Source organism: Grammomys surdaster, unplaced genomic scaffold (genome assembly GCF_004785775.1).
Source record: "Grammomys surdaster isolate TR1022 unplaced genomic scaffold, NIH_TR_1.0 169, whole genome shotgun sequence".
In the NCBI taxonomy this organism is placed as follows: Eukaryota; Metazoa; Chordata; class Mammalia; order Rodentia; family Muridae; genus Grammomys; species Grammomys surdaster.
Genome location: NW_021604617.1, coordinates 1,948,753 through 1,970,948, shown reverse-complemented (window position 1 = coordinate 1,970,948; position 22,196 = coordinate 1,948,753).

Sequence of the window (22,196 nt, the reverse complement as noted above, 5' to 3'; positions counted from 1 at the left end):
AAACTATCCTGATAACATATAGTAATTGGTTAGTTATTTGTTATATTGGGATGATTTGCTGCATGTTCACATTAAGGAATGATTAAATTGGAGTAATTAGTATATCCCTGCACAGTTATCTATATTTTTAATTAGAATACTAAAAATTTTCTCTTGACTATTTTGTAGTACCTTCACCAATACCACAAGTTCCTGACTGTGGCTCTATTCCTGTTGTCCAATCTTTCTTCAACTCTTCCCCTACTTTTGGTAACCTTAATTATCCTGTATGGATGACTCCTTAAGATTCTACATATGACTAGATTATGTGGTTTTTTTTTGTTTACACTGTATAGGTTATTTTGCTTAACATAGCATGCTTCAAATAATACTCAACAAATATCTCTTCAGGAAACAGAATTTTGAGTCACTTTTTCACCAAAATTAAGAAAATCCTTCAAGATAAATGCCCCATAACATTTGTAGCCAGAAGATAAATAGAAATATCTCTCTCTCTCTCTCTCTCTCTCTCTCTCTCTCTCTCTCTCTCTCTCTCTCATATATGCATGCAGTGCTTTACAACATGCTGCTCAGCTGAGCGTTTCTGTGTTCCTGTAATGGGAAAAACCCAGATAGGTGGTCCTGGGGGGATCCAGGATTTCCATCATCCTGTCTGCCTGAAGCTGTGTATCAGAAGCATCTGCTGTGAGGGCTGGCTGCAGCCTCACAGGCTGCAGCTGAGCCAATGGGGCAGAGAAAAGAAAAGCTGCTATAGAAAAAAGAAGTCCAAAATGTGGACAGAGCACAGCCAACTGTATTATCTGCCAAGAAATGCCCCGTGTTTATAGAAACACCCCGCAAATGATGAACAGACTAGTCTAGCTTCCATATTTTACTGCTCTACTTATCTCTATTGTTCTCTTCTTCCTCAAATATAGTCAAATGCCTGAGCATCTCTATTGTTCTCTTCTTCCTCAAATATAGTCAAATGCTTGAGGAATCCTGGATACTAAGAATGCTGGAGCTGGATGATGAGAGCCTATCTCTTCACTTCTTTTCTTTCTTCAGTGAGGGAAACCCAGGTGTATAAAAATCTAAGTTAATTTGCTCTTTGCCTATGCTGAAACCATAGACCTTTCTTTACTGAAGCCATCCCTTAATGCTACTCAAAAACATTTCCCTGATGGACATGGACTTGGGAAAACCATGTAGTCACTGATGTTAAAAACAAACAGTTTTCCCATACTCTTCGTATTCTGAGCAAGTTTTCTAAGTAACTGTGAATATTTATATATAGGAACATAATTTAACCTATTAAACTCAAATTTGAAAAATGATGAAATGTCTTTAAAGGCTTGAGGGAATGTACTAATCCAACGAGATAGCACATCTAATTTATACACAGCTACTCTTTGAAATAATTTCATATTGAGGCAGCTATACAAAAGTATATGTGGAAACTTAAAACAGGACAGTTCATTTATCATGGAAAGATACTCTATATTAAGTGTTCATTTTATATAGCATCATTGTTTTTAAGACATCAAGAGCCTTTAATTTTTATGGTTTTTTTTTTTGACAAGTTTCATCTAGGTACAGGGCAAACTGGGAAGTATATGTACTATTTGATTGAGGGTATGTAGTATGTGTTTTTGTTTTAGAGTTTTCAAAGTTATTATCAGGATAATTTTGAGGCAGAATAGAATAGATGTTTATTTTTTAAACATAAAAGTGGTATTCAGAGAGACTAGTGGTCTGGGCCAAGGTCTAGGACCTACATGTGAATTCTATCTTTCTTCATTCTTATCCTGAAACTGATAAAAATGGAAGAGAAGTAGGTGTCCTACTATAAGTTAAAGGAGTGAAGGATTCACAAATAAAATTTGTTTGGATAGAAACATGACAAACAGTGGGATATTGGGTTCAAGTTTCCTTTCTCTAGTACACAGAGGTAGACACTTCACTAGCCACATAGTCTCCTGACAAGTTTCCTGACTATTTCAGTCTTTTTGATTCAAAAACTAATAGGTCATCTTAACAGCATAGTCGCTGGATTTCAGACTCTAGGGTCTGGCATGAAGAAACAAAGACAATTATTTTTTGAAACAAGTGTCTTACAATTCTTTTCTCAGATTTAATATCTTATGAATTCACAGTTTTTATTAGCTTAAGTCTTCAAGCTGTAAATGATCACCTGGTGTCTTCGAGAAATACAAAACTAAGGACATTTGACTTCAAGTCTTGGACCTATAGTTTGCGTGCTAGAATATACTTTAACAACTGCATTTGGATTTAGGCTGGGCCACTTACTAGGAATGCAAATGTGCTACTTACTGGATATGCAAATGTAGTTGTGTACTATGCTTCTTGTATTAGACTTCTGTCTGTCCTTGTAGAAAAATACCTGAGACAGAAAGACAGATCAACTTAGACAAAGAAATTCAGTTTGATTAGGCTTCTGAGGTTGCAGTCCATGTTTACTTAATCTCTTTACTCTGGGTGTGTGGTGAGGCAGATCATCATGGTGGGGAACATGTGGTGAAAAGAAAAACTGTTTTCCTCACCATGGAAAGGAAGTGCAAAAGAGAAAGTTGGATCCCAACATATCCCAACAGGACCATGGCCTCAGTGACCTAGTTTCTTCAACAATTTCACAAATTTTCTACTATCTATAACATCACCTGGGTCCCAAGACTTCAATACATGCCTTTCATGGGAAATTTAAGATACTAACAATAATACTCTGATTTTTGAAACACTAAGAATGCCAAATAAGGTTGTTGAAAAGAATTAAATGAGATGTGAAAAAAGCCATGTGGGTATCACAAACTTGTAAGTGGCATCTAGTACAGCTAGTGATATAATTGATAACCTTAGTATCCTAGAACTTTGCTAGGGATTAAGTATAGAGATATTAGGAAATACAAAGCACTCAATCCTTAGTATAGATGGATAAATATCAATTTGCCAATGGCATTGTGTCTCAGCTGGCTAAGCAGTGCCAACAAAGGACAAAGTATTGTGAGCATGAGATGAATGGGAGCTAGACTGAAAGGTGTTTGACCATGATCAATTATTTGCTGCTAACCTGGATGAAGCAGGCACGGTGGAAGTTCACTTTGTCTTTCTACAAGTCAGCCAGGCTTTCACAGGCTCAGTTTCCAAGGAATAATGGGGGATGGGGGCAGAGGAATTAGGATTATGTATCTTAAACAAAAACTTTCTCCCAGACATAGAACTGGGAATACCTGAAGGCCTAGCACAGTGTCTGGCACCATATTTCCTTAAAGGTCAAATATATATACTATTTTTTCATGCTCTTTGAGAAGGCTGACGTCTGCTTCCATCTTTGCTGATTAAACATTAAACAACTGATAACAATAATTCCTGTGCTCCCTGGGGAGCTATTCTGGGATTTGAAATCAGCAGGAGACCTTTTTATTCTATTCATTATACTATACTATTTCTTTAGTGTGTATGGAGGAGAAGGGACACACGTACTACGGCTCATGTGTGGAGAACAGAGAACAACTGGTTAAGGTTAGTTTTCTTGTTCCTCCATGTCGTTCTGAAAATCAAACTCGGGTTGTTGGTAGACTTTGATGGCAAGTGTCTTAAGCCACTGAGCCATCTTGGCAGCCTGTCTTATCTACAAAGCCATCTATCTCCTCTGTCTGTCCCATTCATTCCAGTGCAATATGCAGACATTTTATAGGGCTGAATGCTATTGTAATAGCTGTGATCTTAAAATTTAAAGTTCTGTGACTCCATTATGTTTTCAACTGTAACAAGGGTTGCATGACTGGCAAACAGTTACTTTTGGTCTTTTCCTCAGCTGAGTGGTTTTGTGTTTAAATAAATCAGTAGTCCTGGACCTTGCGGTCATCCATGGCAGAAGAGCTTAAGAATTGACTGTATACTGGTTCCAAAAGCTTTGGGAGAGGTTGACTGGTTTCTTTGTCGTCTTCTAGGAACCAGTTGTTGATGAATTTGTCTTTAACTCTCATTTGTCATGTTCTGATTGGGCTTGGACAACAAGTGACATCAAAAGACTAGAGAAGGCACAGGTGAAACATGAGGGTTTTCAGAGGAGAAGTGGAGAGGTTTGGGGTGGGTTTATATGAGGAGGAAATGGGAGGAGGGCTAGGGCTATGATCAGGATGTGAAGTGGATAAATTAATTAATGGGAAAAAAAGATGAAGGTTTTTTTCTCTCCATCTTTTCCACATTGACTCTTGCCTGGCTACAGTTCTCTGTGTAGCTGTACAGAGCACCATGAGCTCAACTGAGTTTCACTGCCCCTTTCAATGTGACCCAAACCCACACACAGTAAGTAGTCCTACTGTTGAACTCTTCGGATGTCTAAGAGTATCATTGGTTTGCCGAGGCAACCCCAAAAGATGTAACAGGAAGGGTGTCTGTTTTAAAGAATGTCAGTGTGGGCTACTTTAAACCACATTTTTTCCATATACCCTTTGAAGACATAAGAATGGCTAAAAATGTAATCACCCATCCCCCCTTTCTTTTTGAGTCACTGAAAACATAAAAGTAACAGGAATTCTGTGGCTTGTTCTGCAGTTGAAGATGTCAGCTTAGCGGTCCACCACTAGAACAAACTGTCTCAAGTGACTTTCAGAGTGACTCATGTGGGATTATCACAAGCGTCAATTTTGTGCAATGCTCTAAGCAAGAACAAGTAAAATAGTGGAAGAAGAAGCTAATGGATATCCGGTACTAGGGCTTTTCCATGGAAATTGATTTATCGTTCACAAGTCTATAAATTCAATTTACCTCTATGGCTTCCTGTATTGATATAAATGCCATGAATCCAGGGGAGGCTTACGCAGACATGCTTGGCAAGCACTTCCCATATTTCTTTCTCAATTAGATGAGCAAAATTGCATTAAAGCCTGCTCTGCTTTGAAAGCTCATAAATATATCTAATATCCACTGTCTGGAGAAATGTCGAGCTGTGCAGGCAGCTGCCCTGCTACCCCGAGCTTGTAGCGCTTGCACGTATTCTAAGAAGCCAATTTTTTAAGTGAGAGGCTTTGAGACTAGAAAAGACTTCTCTAGGTTTATTTTATGTTGTCTAAAAAGCATCAATTTTCTTACACTTACTCGTACTTTAGTAGTTTGGAGACTGAATCAAGAAGGTTAGATTTCAAAGTTGAACTTGGAGAATGCTTTCATTCATTCACTCCCCATTTATTTACTCATTCATAAATTTATTGTGAGGTATTACAAATATGTAAAATTTCCTTAATGTGATGAAAAAGGAAATTAAAAGAGTCAGTTACAGAGACCCATAGCTTGCTAAAATGTAGGACTTGGTTACCCAACTCCAATTAATACATTTAAACGTAACCTTTACATCTAAGGCTTAGGGAAAATCATAGAAGAGGAGGTATAAGGATTACATGAGCCAGAAGAGCAGTTGTTTGATTTAGGATAGTATCATCTATATATGATGGAAACAACTGTACCCATGAAATCCCAAAACTTCAGTTGCCCAAACAAGACCAGCTTAACGATGATATTAGTTGATATGCCAACACAGGTGAGGGAAAGCTTACAGGGTTCCACCCTAGGTAAAGAACTTCAGGCAATTAATGGCTGCAGAAAGACAGACAGACAGACAGACAGACACACACACACACACACACACACACACACACACACACACACACACACGGTGGGGGATCAGTCTTTCCCATAGATGAGTTCTCTAATCTTAAGTGGCCAATTAAACACATGCATATGAGTATATGTACTCAGCAGATCACGTGTCTTTGTGGGTGACAATAATAAAGTATAAGAGGTCAAGAATTTTTGACGGCGATAGTGGCATGGAAGGAGCTGTGAGGACAGGACAGATGAGTAGAAATGATGTTACTACAGTACAAATGCAAAAGATAAACTCAAAAAATTAAATTGGATAGAAAATTAAAAACCTACACATCAGTTTTACTCTACATTCATTTTATAAACCAGAAAACTGAAGTTCAAAAAGGACAAGATACCCTTGCTTAGCTAATGGTAAAGTTAGGATGGGGACCAGGCCATTCATGCTTGTAGGGAAACTACCCACCTACACTCTTTGTACAATGCAGATGATCTGGAATCCATAATAGTTACAGTTAGTGAGACAAGGTAAATGTCTGGAAAGTAGACATATTCCTTATTTTGATACGGAATTTCTACATGGGATATTTTGGTCCACAAACCTCCATATTTTCATTTGACCCCATGATACAGGGGCTCTGCTGGTTTTCACACTGACAATTCCACATCCCATGATGCCCTTCAGGAGTAGGGATACTGGGACAAATGGCCAGTCTACAAGACACAGTTTGATGGCTTCAGCGTATGTTCTCAGATCATCTGCGGTTCTCCTTGGTTTGTTAATGTGAGAAATCAGAGAACTTCATAGCAGGATTGAGGAAAGCCCAACAGGCTAGCAATCAGCTTACAACATCTGGTTCAAGCTAAGCTGCAGAAGTCTATTATAATGGAAATAAGAATTTATTCTAGTGTCATTGCTGAGCTATGTATTAGTCTACTGTCAAAAGAGTTTGTCAAAATAAATCCTATGTCCCCCACACAAAGACTATCAGTATTTCAGGTAATAGATGATAATCACAGTGGTCTAATATTTGTATTCTGGTGTATTTATATTGTCACAGATTCTGTACTATATTCGAGAAACATGTGCATTTATTGTAAATCAACTAGAAAGAAGAACATGAATAGAATTTTGAAAAGCCTAATGAAATGTTTTTTTTTTTGTAAAATCTAGCCTAAATTAATCATTACAAATATATGGTAACATCAGATCCTATTGTATCAATGTGTAAAATTCTACGTGCTCACTAAAAATAAAACACACAAAATACTTTGATCAGTTCTAACAAAACAAGATAAAAGACGCAAACATGTTGTAAAATATGTTCAACAACATATCATTATATATTTGTATAAAAATTATATATTATATAAACATTACATATTTGTATAAGTCTGAATTCAGAATAAAATCTTTATTGATAGAATTTTCCTTAAACTTGGAGACATTGTGATATCTGCTGGAGATTCCAAGTGGATAAAATACAGATAGCAAGTGATTTCTATTAATGTTATGGAACCATATCTTAAATTTAAGTCTAAAATAAACATTATGCAGAAGGACCATACACAATATCCTGAGGAACATGCTCATGTTTCATCCGCAAGTCATATTGGCCATAAAGTATGTTTCAGTTTGACTCAGACAGCTGCATCCCTGAGCCCCTGAGGTCCTTCTGCACACTGGTAATGGGACTGCAAGCAGCATCTTTGGGAAGCCCCAGGGAAATCATGATGAACAAGGGAGCATCATTTGTTTAATTAGTGAGTGATTTTACCTATCAATGGGCTCTGTTAATCCCTATGGTCTCATAAACCCACTGAACTATTGCTTTAATCTAATTTTCCTTGGAAAAAATATGAGCTCACAGAAGGTACTCAACCAAAGTAATAACAATAACAACATCATCAACAGCAGCAAAAATCCAACTAAATAAATATATAACAAAAGAACAACACAACAACCAAAAAAAGCAATGACCAGACATGCTCTCACTTCTTTTGGGATTTTTAAGCTGTGGACAGTTGATGGTCCTTCCCTACTACAGATTTAAGATTGTGTAGTTTCCAGTTAACCTCATTCAGAGGAGGAGACTTGGCCATATCTCTGGAAAAACTGCATGCACAGCTCTAAAATGAGTTTTCTGTTATAATAATGTTCTCTAAATTCTCAAACCAATTTAGTTGGCCCAGCAAATATGATAAACAGTGTCTGGGGTCACTGTGACCTTTAGTCTAAGGGAGTTGCAGCAGCTAAAGCCACCTTTTGTAAGAGAGGGATGAACCTGAACAAACACCCCTGAATCATACCAGGATATGCTTGCTGTTCAGACCTCCCTCCTCCTTTGTTGCCTCATCTCTCCCTCTTTCCCATGGCTTGCCCTACTTCCTTCTTTTCCTGATTCACCTCCCATCCCTCTTTCTCTGCCTCACCCCTCCCTTTTATTATCCCTGCCTCATCCCTGAATCCTTCTTTCCTTGCCTCATTCCTCTCTTCTTCCTTCCCTGGCTCCCTTCCTCCCTTTTCTCCCTGAATTCCTACCTCCCTTCCTCCCACCTTCCTCTCTCCTTCAGTCCCTCTCTACTTTCTCACTCCCCTTAAATTGACTCCTCACTTTTGTTTTTTAAAAACATATTTCCATAATGTTCTTTTATAGTAGAATCAATTTAGTTTTGTTTACTTTTACAAAATGATATCTCGCCAACATAACCATTGACTCAAACACAACTTGAACAAGAACACTGACAGACATGCTAACTTGAAAGAGGAAAAGCTCAAGAGGCCTCAACCCCATAACTACTAGCAACTAAGGAATGCTGAAAGTTGGAGAAATAGTCTTCCCCTGGAAAGAGCACACCAGTTGGTTACACAACACCAAGTGGTCAACCTTGATAACATATACACACTAGTGATATTATAGAGACTGAGCAGGTCATATTTATATATTTATATGTCAATAATTAACAAAAAGAGACTATGAATTTGAAAAAAATCAAGTAGTGTACATAGGGTGCCTTAGGGAAAGCAAAAAGGAGAGGATGAGGTAATTATATTTTAATATCAAAAAATCTAAAAAAATGATAATACATTATGTCCAGTAGCTTGGAAATCTAACAAGTACATGTGTAAACAAAACCATAATCATGTATGGATATCACGTTTATTCTTAAAAATATTACATTGTAAGAATTCTCCTACTGTATTTTAAAATAAATTTTAAGGTTCTTTTAAAATGAATGAACAAATAAAACTACATTTTATATTCATGGAAAGTAGCATCATATGACTAAGTTTGGAATGACTATATTAAAAGAATCAGGCACCTGCTATCTAAAGTATTTATTAGCTTTTGTTTATAATGTAAGAACATTTAAAATCTATCTCCATTGCTTTCAAGCATATATATGTAGCTAATAAGGACAGTTCCCAGGTTATACAAAGTATTTGGATTTATTCATTTTTATCTAAGTTTTTCCTATCATGTCCTTAATCCTACTGTGTATTACTGTGGCTAGTTTTAGCATTTTTTTGGTTTTCAGTAGTTTGTAATTTGAAAATATAACAAATTGAGTGTCCATATCTCCTCCCATATAATCTCTTTCATATATCCTTGTGATGGGAAGCATATTTCTATAATTACTCTTGTACTCTCTTCCTCTCTCTCACTTCATTGTAGTTTTATCTCTCTTGAGTCCCATGAGAGTTTGGACATAGTCACATTGTCATCCTGCACATGGAAGGGTCAGAATATCAGTTAGGTACACATAGGCCCTCTTCCTCTTCCTGATCACCCAGAACCCACTCCCAGTCTTACCCATACCCCAGCATATGCTGAGCCTTGAGACCTCGTAAAATAGAAGTGAGGAAAGCTGCAAGGGTGGAACTTCTTCTGGGACCACAAGTTTATTACCTTTCCAATTGTTCTAAGGCCCCTTCAGGACCACAGCAAAGTATGACAGGGATCTTCTGAAAGTACAAGTGATTTCAAACATCAGGACTCAAATATGGACCTTTCTATAAAGTTATGAGATAAGTCCAGATGTAGGCAAAACCACCTCCTAGTGTCTGCTTAGGTAGAAAGTGGAAGATGATTGACAAAGCTAAGAGCCAATGGTGGAAGATGAATGAGGAATCTCAATCAGTGAATACTGTGTCACATAGTGGGAAGAGTTCTGCTGTATTACTGTACCATAAAGGATGACTTCTAGATAACATTGAAGTAGTGTATATTTCAAATAGCTAGGAAAAAGGATTTTAAATGCTTTCATCATGAAGAAATGATAGATGTTTCAGCAAATATGTTCACCTTGACATGAACATTATAAAATGCATATGGATATCAAAATATCATGTTATCTTATAAATGTTTTTATGTATCAGTTAAGCTTAAATTTAAAAAATTTATATGAAAATAAAAACTAATTCACAATTAATTCCATTTAGAATTTAGCCTGGCATAAATTAGGAAGACATCCCTTTCTCCTAGCACCTACCATGGCATTCTGAAAGGAGCTTTCTGATCTCACGACAGTTTCCCTTTGACTTCAGTGACTTACAGCACCTCCTGAGGAACTCAGAGCAAAGTTACCAACTAAACCTCTTAAAAGTACCTGCTTTCTCTTGCGTTTAAAGGGTCAGGAAGATATCCAAGAGGGTGATTGTCCTCAGACTGCCTAAATCAACACACTTCCAACAATGCCCACTTTGCACTTCCAGGGCAGCCAGTGGCTGATACACATTGTCTCCCCAGGTTGGCATCTAAGTCACCTTTCCTGTCAGTGAAGACTCATGTTTCCACTTCTTGGGTATGGACTTCGTTTCCTGGCTTTTCTCTAGCCATGTGATGAAAAATCTGGTGGCCATCAGTAGGGACTTCTCTTTTTCTTCTATTCCTTTCTTTCTAGGACAAGAAATCTAAGACACCATTCTGCTGTCATTAAACTAACCTCTGTTGATTAAGGGTCTGATTTGTTATTCATGGAGTTTTTCTCTTGGCGTCTCCCTTTTCTGCTAAACCCACATACTTCCTTCAGACACATCAGTAGTGGGACAGGTCCCTTGTTTTAACCTCATGTTGGCTAGGCATTTTGCAGCTGTATAAAACATCAGAGGGCACCTTGACTTTTCAGATACCTTACCTGGGTGGAAGGGGATGAAAATACTTACACTGCTGGTGATATGTCATTCTCCCAAAGGGGATCTCTGAGAGGTGTAGCGGCAACTTAGATAGTGGAAGCAACAAAATTTTGACCTTCTAGACTTTAGTTGTCATTTTCTTGAGGATACTGTTTTATTAATTTGGGGAAAATTTCTTCCATTTCTAACATGTTGAGAACGTGAGAGCTTTAATTGTAAAAGGATATTTAATGTTACATTCTTTAATGATTCTACATGCTCTAGAACAACTACATTATTTCCTCTCCCAGCCTATTTTTGGGTACTTAACAAAAAAAAAAGATTATTATAATCACACTCTGTAGATTTAATTTACCAATATTTTGTGAAGAATTTTAAAAATATGTTTATGAGGGATATGGGTTGATGACTTTTTCTTTATTTTGTATTGTTCTTGTTTGGTGCTGGTTTAATGCATTTGCCAGAAAGCAAAGTGGATGATCTTCTGTGTCATGAGCTAGTTTGTATGAGACTTGCAAGGCCTCGAATTGTATGGCTCTGGGTCATCTGGCAGGCCCCAGTAATGATGATTCATGTCCCTCTCTGAATTGGCTTATTTTTAAGATGTGTTGCAACACAAGACAGAAGCCACCTCTACTAATAACTTGTGTACATCACAGCAGTGTGACTTGTGCTATTAATAAGAAGGAGCACTTAATGAGCTTGATTCATTTAGTAGCCTCTCAGGGTGACAGATCATCCGCTGAATATATTAATCATGTTTATCAAATACTATAGAAAGAACAGCAATGTTATTAAAGACCTTGTGTCAAAATTATTTTTTCTACCAAGACATAAGGCTGAGGCATTAGAAGGAGACATCCTATGGATATATCAAATCACCTGCAGCACTTACATTGAACATTTTTTTTTTCTGCAGAATTATTTTACAATTAAGACTGCTCAAGTACCTATTCTAGTAGGAAAGACATTGAGAGCCCAAGTATTGCCTGTCTTCAACACTGCTAATCAAAGACAGATATGAGGAGGAAGACCTCACCAGAATGTCAACATCTAGCTAGATGATCTCTTGCAGCCTATTGAAAGGGGGGCTGGTCTGTAAGTTCTAGAATGACTCGTGAGTTATTTTCATGGTGTAAACTTGCTTATGAGAGATTCTTAGTGGTCAGTCTCTCTTTTGCCTTTACTTGCTGTCCTAGTGTTCAGGTTAACTCATTTAATCACTTGCCTGAGTATCCTACAGTTGCATATTACAGAAAATGCAAAATTTATAGGTAGGAGAGGTGATGGTTAAAAGTTATATTTTAAATGTATTGTTTTCATAGTTGAACATCTCACATTTGCTCTCACTGTATTGAAGAGAAAACTTTTGGAATGGGTACGCCAATAGATGCGGCCACAACAAGGAAAACAACCATCCCACCCCCCAAGTTAAACTACTTAGTTAAGATTACCGAATTCCTTGTACTTGAATATTTTTACTGTTGCTCTTAAAATAACACATATGAGTTTGGAGAATATTTTCATATCTTAGAGACCACAAGGCTCTCCCAGTGAGTATCCATACTCCTTCTCACCACCCCTGACTCTCAACTTTTAATAGTATGGAATCATGGTTATGCTATTCCTTGGGTGGGGTGGGGAGAGAGAGGAGAGAAAGAGAGAAAGAGAGAGAGAGAGAGAGAGAGAGAGAGGGAGGGAGGGAGGGAGGGAGAGAGAGAGAGAGAGAGAGAGAGAGAGAGAGAGAGAGAGAGCGCTCAAAAGTCTGTGTAATGCTAATCAGAATTCTGAATTAAGATGTTAGTATAGTGGGTTGTATTCCATAATAACATTTTCGAGAACACTACAATTTTTAATAACCACAACAAAGTCAGGTAATATTGATAAGAAAATGATATTTGAACAACTATGAGTTTGGGTACAAGGCATTTTGAAATGCTGGCAGGTAGACAGGCTGAGAAGAAAAGTTAACTGACTTGAGATTTATCAGCGCCTGGCCAGATGAACTGAGTTGGCATAACTGCAGTGCACTGAAGACATCTCAGGTTTTCATCTAATATCATTCAAGTTCTGTATCTGAAGTATGTGGTGTCTTTGGTAAAAGTGTTTTGTCTTCAAATTTTTAGAGTTAACCAAGGGCAATGGCTGTACCATGTATTATTTGGGGGAGTCCCATGGGGTTTTCCAGGCCAACTGTATTTCTTGGGAGTACATTGTCACCTCCTATGGAGTACCTACATTTAAACCACACACACACACACACACACACACACACACACACACACACACAGACACATACACACGCACATGAATATTTCTAAATAAGGTTACAAAATATTTACCTGTGTCTTTCACAAACATCCTTAGTGTAGTTTTCTATTTCTTCTTTCTCCCTTTCTACACTTTCCCCCATTAAAGCGCCTACACCCATTTTTTTCCAGTTTCTTCTTTCATAGTACCTGTACTCTTGTTCTACAAACCATACCTTTTAGATCTCCTTTCTTCTTTTACCCTCATGGTCCAGTTTTAGTTTCCAGGTTTCTGTTATATTCGCACACAGGGAGATTTAGAGCAAGGAACCACAGATGAGAGTGAACATATGCCATTTGTCTTTATCATCTGAGTTACCACAGTCAGCATATTTTGAAGTTGTTGTACCTTTATGTGGTTTTGGTATTAGAATAATATTTGCTTCTAAGATGAAGATTGGTAGTGCTACTTCTGTTTCTGTTTTGATTAATTTTGGTTGTAGTTCTTTGTCAGTCTGCTAAAATTCTGGAGTGAGTCCAATTAGATTAGTGGTGGCTGCTTCTGCTACTGGTGCTACTTCTCCTTTTCCTTCCTCTTCTTCTTATCCTTCCTCCTCCTCCTCTTCCTCCTCCTCTTCCTTCTTATTGGTTGGCCTCAAACTCAAACATTTATTTGTACTCTTTGTGAACTTGTAAATTTATGTACTTAGCAATAAAAAAAAATACCTCTGGCAAGTGCTAGAAGAAACTAATCAGGCTTTAAGCAGAAGCAAGAGGGTAGTGGGCTTGATTATTGCTGGTATAACAGCTTTAGTTACATTAATAGCTAGCACTACTGCTTTTGCAATTGCTTTGACATGAGAATTTAAGACAGCTACTTTTGTTAATCATTTAGCAAAAAATGTTACTAATGTGTTGAATATACGAGAAGATTTAGATAAGCATTCGCAAGAATAGATTCATGCTCTTTATCCTATTCAAATTATTGGAAGGAGGTTCAGAATTTAAGGGTAAGGAGCCATCTCAAGTGTCATGTCAAGTACCATTGGATTCATCTTAGTTCTAAAATTTACAGTGGTAGACATTATCATTAGGAAAAAGTTTAAAGACCCTTGCAGTGTATTTGACATAATTCTAACACCTCTCTGGATGTTTTAACTTTGCATAGTGAGCTTATGAATTTCAAGAATGCTGCTCTGCTGATCGTTGATGTGGCATATACTGCTAATAAAATTTCCGATGGCCTGAGGTCAGTATTTCTATTTTGCTCAAACTTTAAAAATTGTCTCGCATGCCTACCTCGCCAGCAAGGAAGACACGGCAACAACAGGATTCTTCTGCAGCTCTTTATTTCACCTATAGCTCTTGCAAAGGACCCTGAGCGGGTAAGGAGCATGGCTTATATACTCTAATAGTCAGTGTGTAAGTATGTGATTGGAGCATAAGGCAATGCTTTATTAGCATAAGAAAAGTGACGTGACCCAAGCAGCCAGCACATGCGCAACAGGCTTGTTTACTCAAACGGCCTGACCAGCCGGCGCCATCTTGTAATGGCGAATCACAAAGGCCTCCTACAAAAAATGGCATACATAGCTTGATCATGCTAGCCCTTTTTGTCCTGGGAATACTTTTATCCCTTCTCATCGTGTTAAAGCTTGTCTTTAACAACATCAACATGTTGGCAGGCAACGTACATGGCTTGAACCTGAAAATGGATGCTCCAAGTTATTAAATTAACAGGCTGGCAAGCCAAGGAGAGGTAAGAGTCTGCACAGAGCCTTACCAATATAAGACATAAGTGAATTGCTTTTGATAATGCATATTTCATGATGGGTAAGGAAGGGATTCTTGGAATGGCCTAAGACATGCTCAGTCTTGTTAATGAAATATAAAAGGGGGAGAAGTGCAGAGCCTTTGGGGCTGCTTGACAAGAATCTGACATAGGTCAAGGACAAGGAAATGGGCTGCTTGACAGAAATATGACATTGGCCAAGAAAAAGGAAGTAGGCTTCAGGAAGGAATATGCCATTAGGCTAGAACAAAGAAGTCATTTCAGGTAGGAATCTAAATCTTAGGCCAGAGCAAAGAAGTAATTTCAGGCAGGAATCTAAATATTAGGTTAGAACAAAGAAGTAATTTCATGTAGGAATCTAAATTTTAGGCTAGAACAAAAAAGTAGGCTTCAGGCACGAAAGTGACTTTGGGCTAGGACAGGGAAGTTGGCTCAGATATTTTGGTCATCCTGATGAGCCTTTAGAAACAGTAATCTTGGGAGTGTTTATGGAATTTTGTTTATTGCCTTGCTTGTTCTTTGACTATTTGTGTTTATTGTCTTGCTTGTTCTTTGACTATTTGGATCTATTGTATTGCCAGTCTCTCAACCTAGAACTTACTTGAATACTTGCATGCAATTCAAATGGTATTAAAGCAAAAAGGAGGAAGAGAGGCGGGTTAGGGGGTTCTAGGGAGGGAAAATGGGGAAAGGGGATGACATCTGAAATGTTAATAAGTAAAATATCAAATAAAAAATAAAAAAAATATTTCATTGTTAAAAAAAATACCTCTGGACTGCTTTAAATGTTTCCTAGAGGGTTTTCGTCAACCCAGTCACCATTTAGTGATATATAGTTTAATATCTAAGAGTTTCTGTAATTCCTAGAGATTCTTTTGGTGTTGATTTTATATTACTTTATGGGCAGAAAGGATGCACAGAATTATTCCATTGTTTTCTTAACTTGTTGATGATTTTATGTGTCCCAGTGTAAGGTATAATTTAGAGAAAAGTTCATGGGATTCTGAATAGAATGTATCCTTTTTCGTGTTTTAGTTGATATTCTGCATATACACGATTTTGGGAATTCATCAAGCAGGGCTGATGTACAGGCTACATGACCTTCCTGGAGTTTCTTGTCAGATCCCTAAAATTGGCTTACTTAGTAAGAGATATTCCAGGTGTTGGTCATAGAACCACAATATTGAGGGGAAATGTTATACTTGTTAGATGATAAAAACAAGATTGGCCCCTGACACTTCTAATGATAGGGTTGGTTATGCTTGCCAACAGGAGTCTACCATGGCTGTCCTCTGAGAGGCTCCAACCAGCAGCTGACTCAGATGGATGCACACACTCATAACCAAACAGAAGATTTAGCTTGGGGTCTCTTACTGAAGAGTAGGGGGAAGGGTTGTGGCCCTGAAGGGGAAAAGAACTCCACAGGAAGACCGATAGAGTCAACTATTGGACCCTTGGGCTCTCAGAAACTGAACCACCAACAAAGGGCAGACTAAGGCTGTACCTACACCTCCATGAACATATGTAGCAGATATATAGTTTGGTCTTCATGTGGATCTTGAACAACTGGACCAGGGGCTATCCTAAAAGCTGTTGCCTGTTCATGAGATACGTTCTTCTAGCTGGGCTGTTTTGTTTGGCCTCAGTGGGAGAGTATGTGTCTAGCCCCTCAGAGGCTTGATATGCCAGGGTGGGCGGACACAGAGTGGCCCCACCCTCTCATAGGTGAAGGGGGATGTGAGAGGATTATGGGAGGGAGTGACTTGGAGGAGGGGCAGTGAGCAGGATGTAAAGTGAATACATTTTTTTAAAATTAATTAATTACAAAACCAAAACAGGCAAACCAAAAAATTAAGATTGAAGTACAAGCGATTTAAAAGTTAGCATGGACACTAATTAAGTGTCCTTTGTAAAGAAATTTCATATAATAGCTATGTTGTTCCATATGAAATAGATGATTTGCCCTTTAGTAAAGGACAGTCTCCAGGGATGATTAATTAATGCAATCTATGATGTGGTTCAATTAAGAAAAGTCTTCTCCAGTCCTTGTGGTTACAACAATTTCTTCTAGGGGTAAACACAAGTAATATATGACCATTATGAATTTAAGTTATACTTATAATTTAGGACAGGTATTAGGTAGTTCATGCAACCAGAAGTAATTGTCTCTATTCATTCTGTTGAACACCATTAGCTGGAATGCTGCCTAGTTTTCTGTCACCTTGACACAGTCTAAGGCCATCATGGAAGAATGAACCTAAACTGATAAAATGTCCATACTAGATTGCCCTGTGGTATAGTTTCTTGATTAATGGTTGATGTGGGAGTTCCAGCTCACTATGGTTGATTTGTTCTCTTAGATGATGGTCCTGAGTTCTATAATAAATCAGGCTGAACAAGATATGAAGAGTAAGCCAGGAGGCGGCACTCCTCCATGGCCTGTACATCAGTTCCTGCCTCTACATTTCTGCCATACTTGAGTCCCTGCCATAATTGCTTTCTTCAGTGATGTATGATGTAGAAGTTAAGCAACCTAAACCCTTTGCTTCCCAACTTTCTCTGGACATGGTATTTAATCACAGCAATAGAAACCCTTATACAGCTGTGGGGGACTAGCTACAAATGGTTCTAGCCTCTGCCTCTTTTATGAAACAGTCTTTCCATCTAGGTGTATAGAGTTAGCAATAATACTAAAGAATCACCTGGTTAAGAGTTACATGATTTTTATGTTAATACAATTTCAGATATTATATTATGGAAATATTAAGGAATGTAACTTCATCCTGCACAAACATGTATATACATTGACCTTGTATGCATCACAGTCTGGAAATCCCTTGGCTGTAAGTAGAAGAGTCAATATTTATTTATTCCAATTGTGTTATTGAACTGTTTAGTCATTTTAGACAATCTCAGATTCAATTATCACTTCAAACTCCGACATCTAAAGTTAGTGGACTTTTCTTAATTGTCCTCTGAGGTTCTCATTTCTCAATTATTTTTCCCTGTAAGATTTTTAGCTTGTCTTCATGCCATAGATGACACATATCTAAGATGAAATAACAAGATCAAATGAGATAGAAGACAAGACACTTTGTGGTTTCTCTGTTTAGGTATATAGCATCTTTTGGTTGTTTGTTTATTTGTCTTTTGTAATTAGCCAGGATGACAGGATATAAGTCAAAGTTGAACTTTGGCCTTGAAGATTTTCTTTCCTTCACTACTAAGGCTTCAGGACACATTTTATGTCATCTTTATAACATGTTCTCATAAAATGTGGACAGAATGTACATCTCTGTAAGTTGTCGTATTATTTTTTATTAGATAATATGTGATACACACAAATTCCCAGACTTGATGTTTCTAATTGCAAAGTTGGAGAATCCCACTCAATGAACAAAGTTCTCCAACTTTGCAACCTGAGTGAAGAGTGTTTAAAATAAAGCTCTATCCCTGGGTTGGGGTGGGAATTAGCATTTTAATAGATTGCCTTGCTTCTGAGTAGGTCATCATTAAGATCCATTTGTGTTTTGAGGAAGAATAGAACTCTCTAACAGTTGAGGCTAGTGAAGACTTTCCAAAGGAAGTGATTCCTTAAAAATGTGTCATCAAGCTTGAGACAAAATGTGGAAACATTCGTCTTTGGGTTGTTGTTACCATACTCACAATTGTAGAACCACTTTGCAACCAGAATTGCCTCATAGGATGTACATGACAGATGACAGAGAGCAGCAGAAGACACGTAGGAATGTAGATGGTATTGGGGAAACATGTACTCAGAGTCTGCATCATGAAACAAACAAAATCAATGTTTGAATTTGGATAAAATTTTTTAAAAAATACATGTGTGCTATAAAATGTTTCCCTATGGTTATTCTTAAGATGCACAATAAGGGCTAGTTATCTAAAATATCCCATGAAAACAAGCTTAAGACAAGAACTATGATTGTAATAGATCACAAAATATTAATGAATTTTATGAAATACAGAAATTTGATTGTTTTGCTACAGTGTCATTGACTTGCCTCAATCCTCCTATTACTAATTGCTATTTTTCAACGAAAAGAATCTTTACTTACGAAACTGTGCTGTTACCAGTGAAAAATAACACTAGAAAGTACAAAGACGGTTTTTCTTCAAGCCTAAGTTTCATCCTAAAATGAAAATATTGCAAAACATTGTGTTACAAAATGCATATATCCCTTTCTATTTATTTTTTTCTGGTGTTAAGATTGAAGACAAGAGCTTACTAATGCTAGACACACATGATTTATCATTTAGCTGCACTTCCAGCCTCCAAAAGATATGTTTTAAAGTGAAAACGTTGTGTTATATTACAGAAATAGAAAAATTATTCCATAAAATAAATCATTAAATCAAATAAATAATCAAAGCAGTCTAGACCTTTGAAGTAAAATATAAAGGAAAACAATAAAGTAAAAAATTAGAGGTGACAAGATGAAAATGTATTTGAATCAGTTGATTTTTCTTTAGTTCTGCAGCTAATGAAGTCCTAGTTTTAAACAGCTCTTCAAATATGATTTTCAACCAGTAACAAAGAAATTTCACATAATGAAAAACAGTGTATGTGATGTGTGACCTCAGAGGCTACAATGAGCAGGATGAAGGGCAAAATAAAATTGGACAAAGAATTTTGTTAAGTGGTATTGTGCTCCTTGTCTGACTCAGTTGTAGGTCAAAATGCTTCTCTCCCTAATGCGACTTTTCTTTCTTCTCTCAGTCTAATAAAGGAATAAAGAAGTTGGGAAGAAAATTACAGGCCCCCAGCTAAATGTGCAGACAAAAATGTGTCATAGGGAGAGATTTACTTCAAAATTGGATTTTTATCAAATTGTTAAGTAGATGAAAGTTCTTCTTAGTTAAAACTTAATACCCTTTCCTACTGGAATATTCTCTGAGATTTTCTAAAACATAACTGTACTCCTTTTCTTCATCAGAGCCACTGTCCATATGGCTATCACATCAAGAATTAGACTCCAATCCTTTTATCACCACAGGCAAACTCATGGGGAGTTGTGCTACTCTGAAGACTGGAATACATTTGTAGAAACAAAACAACACATAAAAACTTCCTGTCGTGGCCCTTGGGAGAGATGTTTATATTTTCAAGAGTTTTGCAATCAGGGTGTGAGCCAGTTTGTTTACTCTGTCAGATGCCAACCTCCTGGGGAAGATGAGTGCAGTGTAGAAGATGGCTACCAGCATAAAGAAGACCAGCTGGGTGATGAACAATGGGCACCTGCTGCCAAGTCTCAGCAGCTCAGAGAGCTCCAATCATCACTGTGGAGTTTGTTACCCTCTCATCATCTCTGATGCTGTTTGAAATGAGCGTCAGAAAAAAAGATGCCATCCATAACGTTTTCATGACCCAAAAGTTGCTATGATCCCTGGAACTTAGATGTTTATTTATCAATATTCTGAAGCTAGCTATGGAAATGAGAGTCGAGATCCTATAGACATTTCTTAACAAGGGGGATGCCCACCCCTCCATGTTGATTTTACTGAGCTCGTGAATGAGATTTAAAAATCTGTGAAGACTCAGGCCACAGTGAAGTCTTACTCTTTGGATTCACCACATGGTTTATATTCATAATTCAGAAAAGTAATTGACACTTTTATATGTTTGTCTATCTCAGAAGTAGAAGATAAAGACAGAAATGTAGAAATACAGTTTCTATGGGTTTTTTACTTCAATACTGAGAGGAGTGCTGATTTTTACTGCCTAGCATGTATGCATGGGCAAAAGAGAAAATAGTGTTCATTTAAAAGGTGAGAAAATTGCTTCTATCTCTGTGGGTGGGAATCAGTTGCTTGCAATTAAGTCTAAATAAGTATTTAAATCATACTAGTGCAATAGGCTGAGTGCTCACTTTACTTAAACTTGTTCTGCAAGGAAATGTTATTGTCCTTCTTTTAACTGGACACTGTTTTGGGCTCCTTGTCCTTACAAGGTAGTGAATTTTCATCTAGCATTCATGAGCATGTCAATGCTCTGACTTTTCACAGGAGGGAAAATGAGAACTACTGTCTTCACGATGGACTAGAACGTGAGTAGAAAACCCATGTTACATCAGATCATGTAGACAGGTGGTTTTCCCTGGAGGACTAGGAAACTCTCAAGACTCCAAAGTGAAAACCAAACATCTGGATACCCAAGGTAATGCTTCACAATCTGAGGATTACATGTATGACTGTTGTTGCCCACATTGTAGATCAATGTTACAGCTTTAATGTTTAATCAACTCAAAGTTTTAAAAAGAAGTGCTGAACTCATCTCAATAGGAGATGAGTATCCCTGCATCATCTCTCCACATGCAGTAAGACAGAAAACCAGGTAGCTATCTGTTTAGTCCAGGACGTTTAGCAGTTCCAATCTAGCACAAAAGATGTCTGGAGAGTCTTTGCCATGGAATCTGCCATGAAAGAGGTAAGAAGCTTGAAGTCACTGTTAGAAGACAGCTACAACACCTACTGGGGCAGACTTCGTGGCTTAAAAGACTCATCCGCAACTAGGAGACACAGCGAGAGAAGCACACTGGGAATATGAATCTTTTTAAACCTCAAAGTCAGCCCCAGTGACATACCTCTTCCAACAAAACCACGCCTTCTACTTCCTGCGAAACAGTTCTATCAACTGGGGACCAAGTATTCAAAAATATGAACCTATTTGGGCCATCCTCATTCAAGCCATTGAATACATTCTAACCTTAACTCCAGATTATTTGGTAATTAGTTAAGAAGTAGATGGGAGTCCTTATAGTATTAAACTTCTCAACATCTCATCTTGAGCATTCTATATTCCTCAAATGAGAAAGCTTATCCTTAACTGTGGAGAATCCTGGTTTCTAGGACCATGACCAAAAGCATGTTGAGGAGGAATGGGTTAACCTGGCTTATTGTTTACAGGTCATTATGGGGGAAAGCCAAGGTAGGAACTCAAAGCAGGAGCTCAAAGCATGAATTATAGAGGAGCACTGCTTACTGACTTGCTTCTTCCAGCTTGCTCATCTACCATTTTTATGTAACTCAGGTTCACTTGCCTAGGGATGTACAGGCAACAGTGGGCTCTGATCTCTGGTATCATTTAGGAATTAAGAACATGGACATATCCCAATCTGATGGAGACAAAGCTTCATTTGATGTTTTTCACTTCCTAGGTGAGTCTAGTTTGTGTTTTGTAGCTAGGACAATGCTTTCATCTCATTTTCATTTTTCTTGCTTTTGTTTTATGTTCTATTTTTCTCTCCATTAAATTCAGTTCTGTTGTGGAGTTCCCCATGTTTCTCCTTTAGTTATCATGCGGAGCTCATCCACATGGGCACTCTTAGCATTGTTTGACAGAGCCTATCACTGAGAACAACAAAGACAGAGGAATTTTTCACTTGAAATTAAA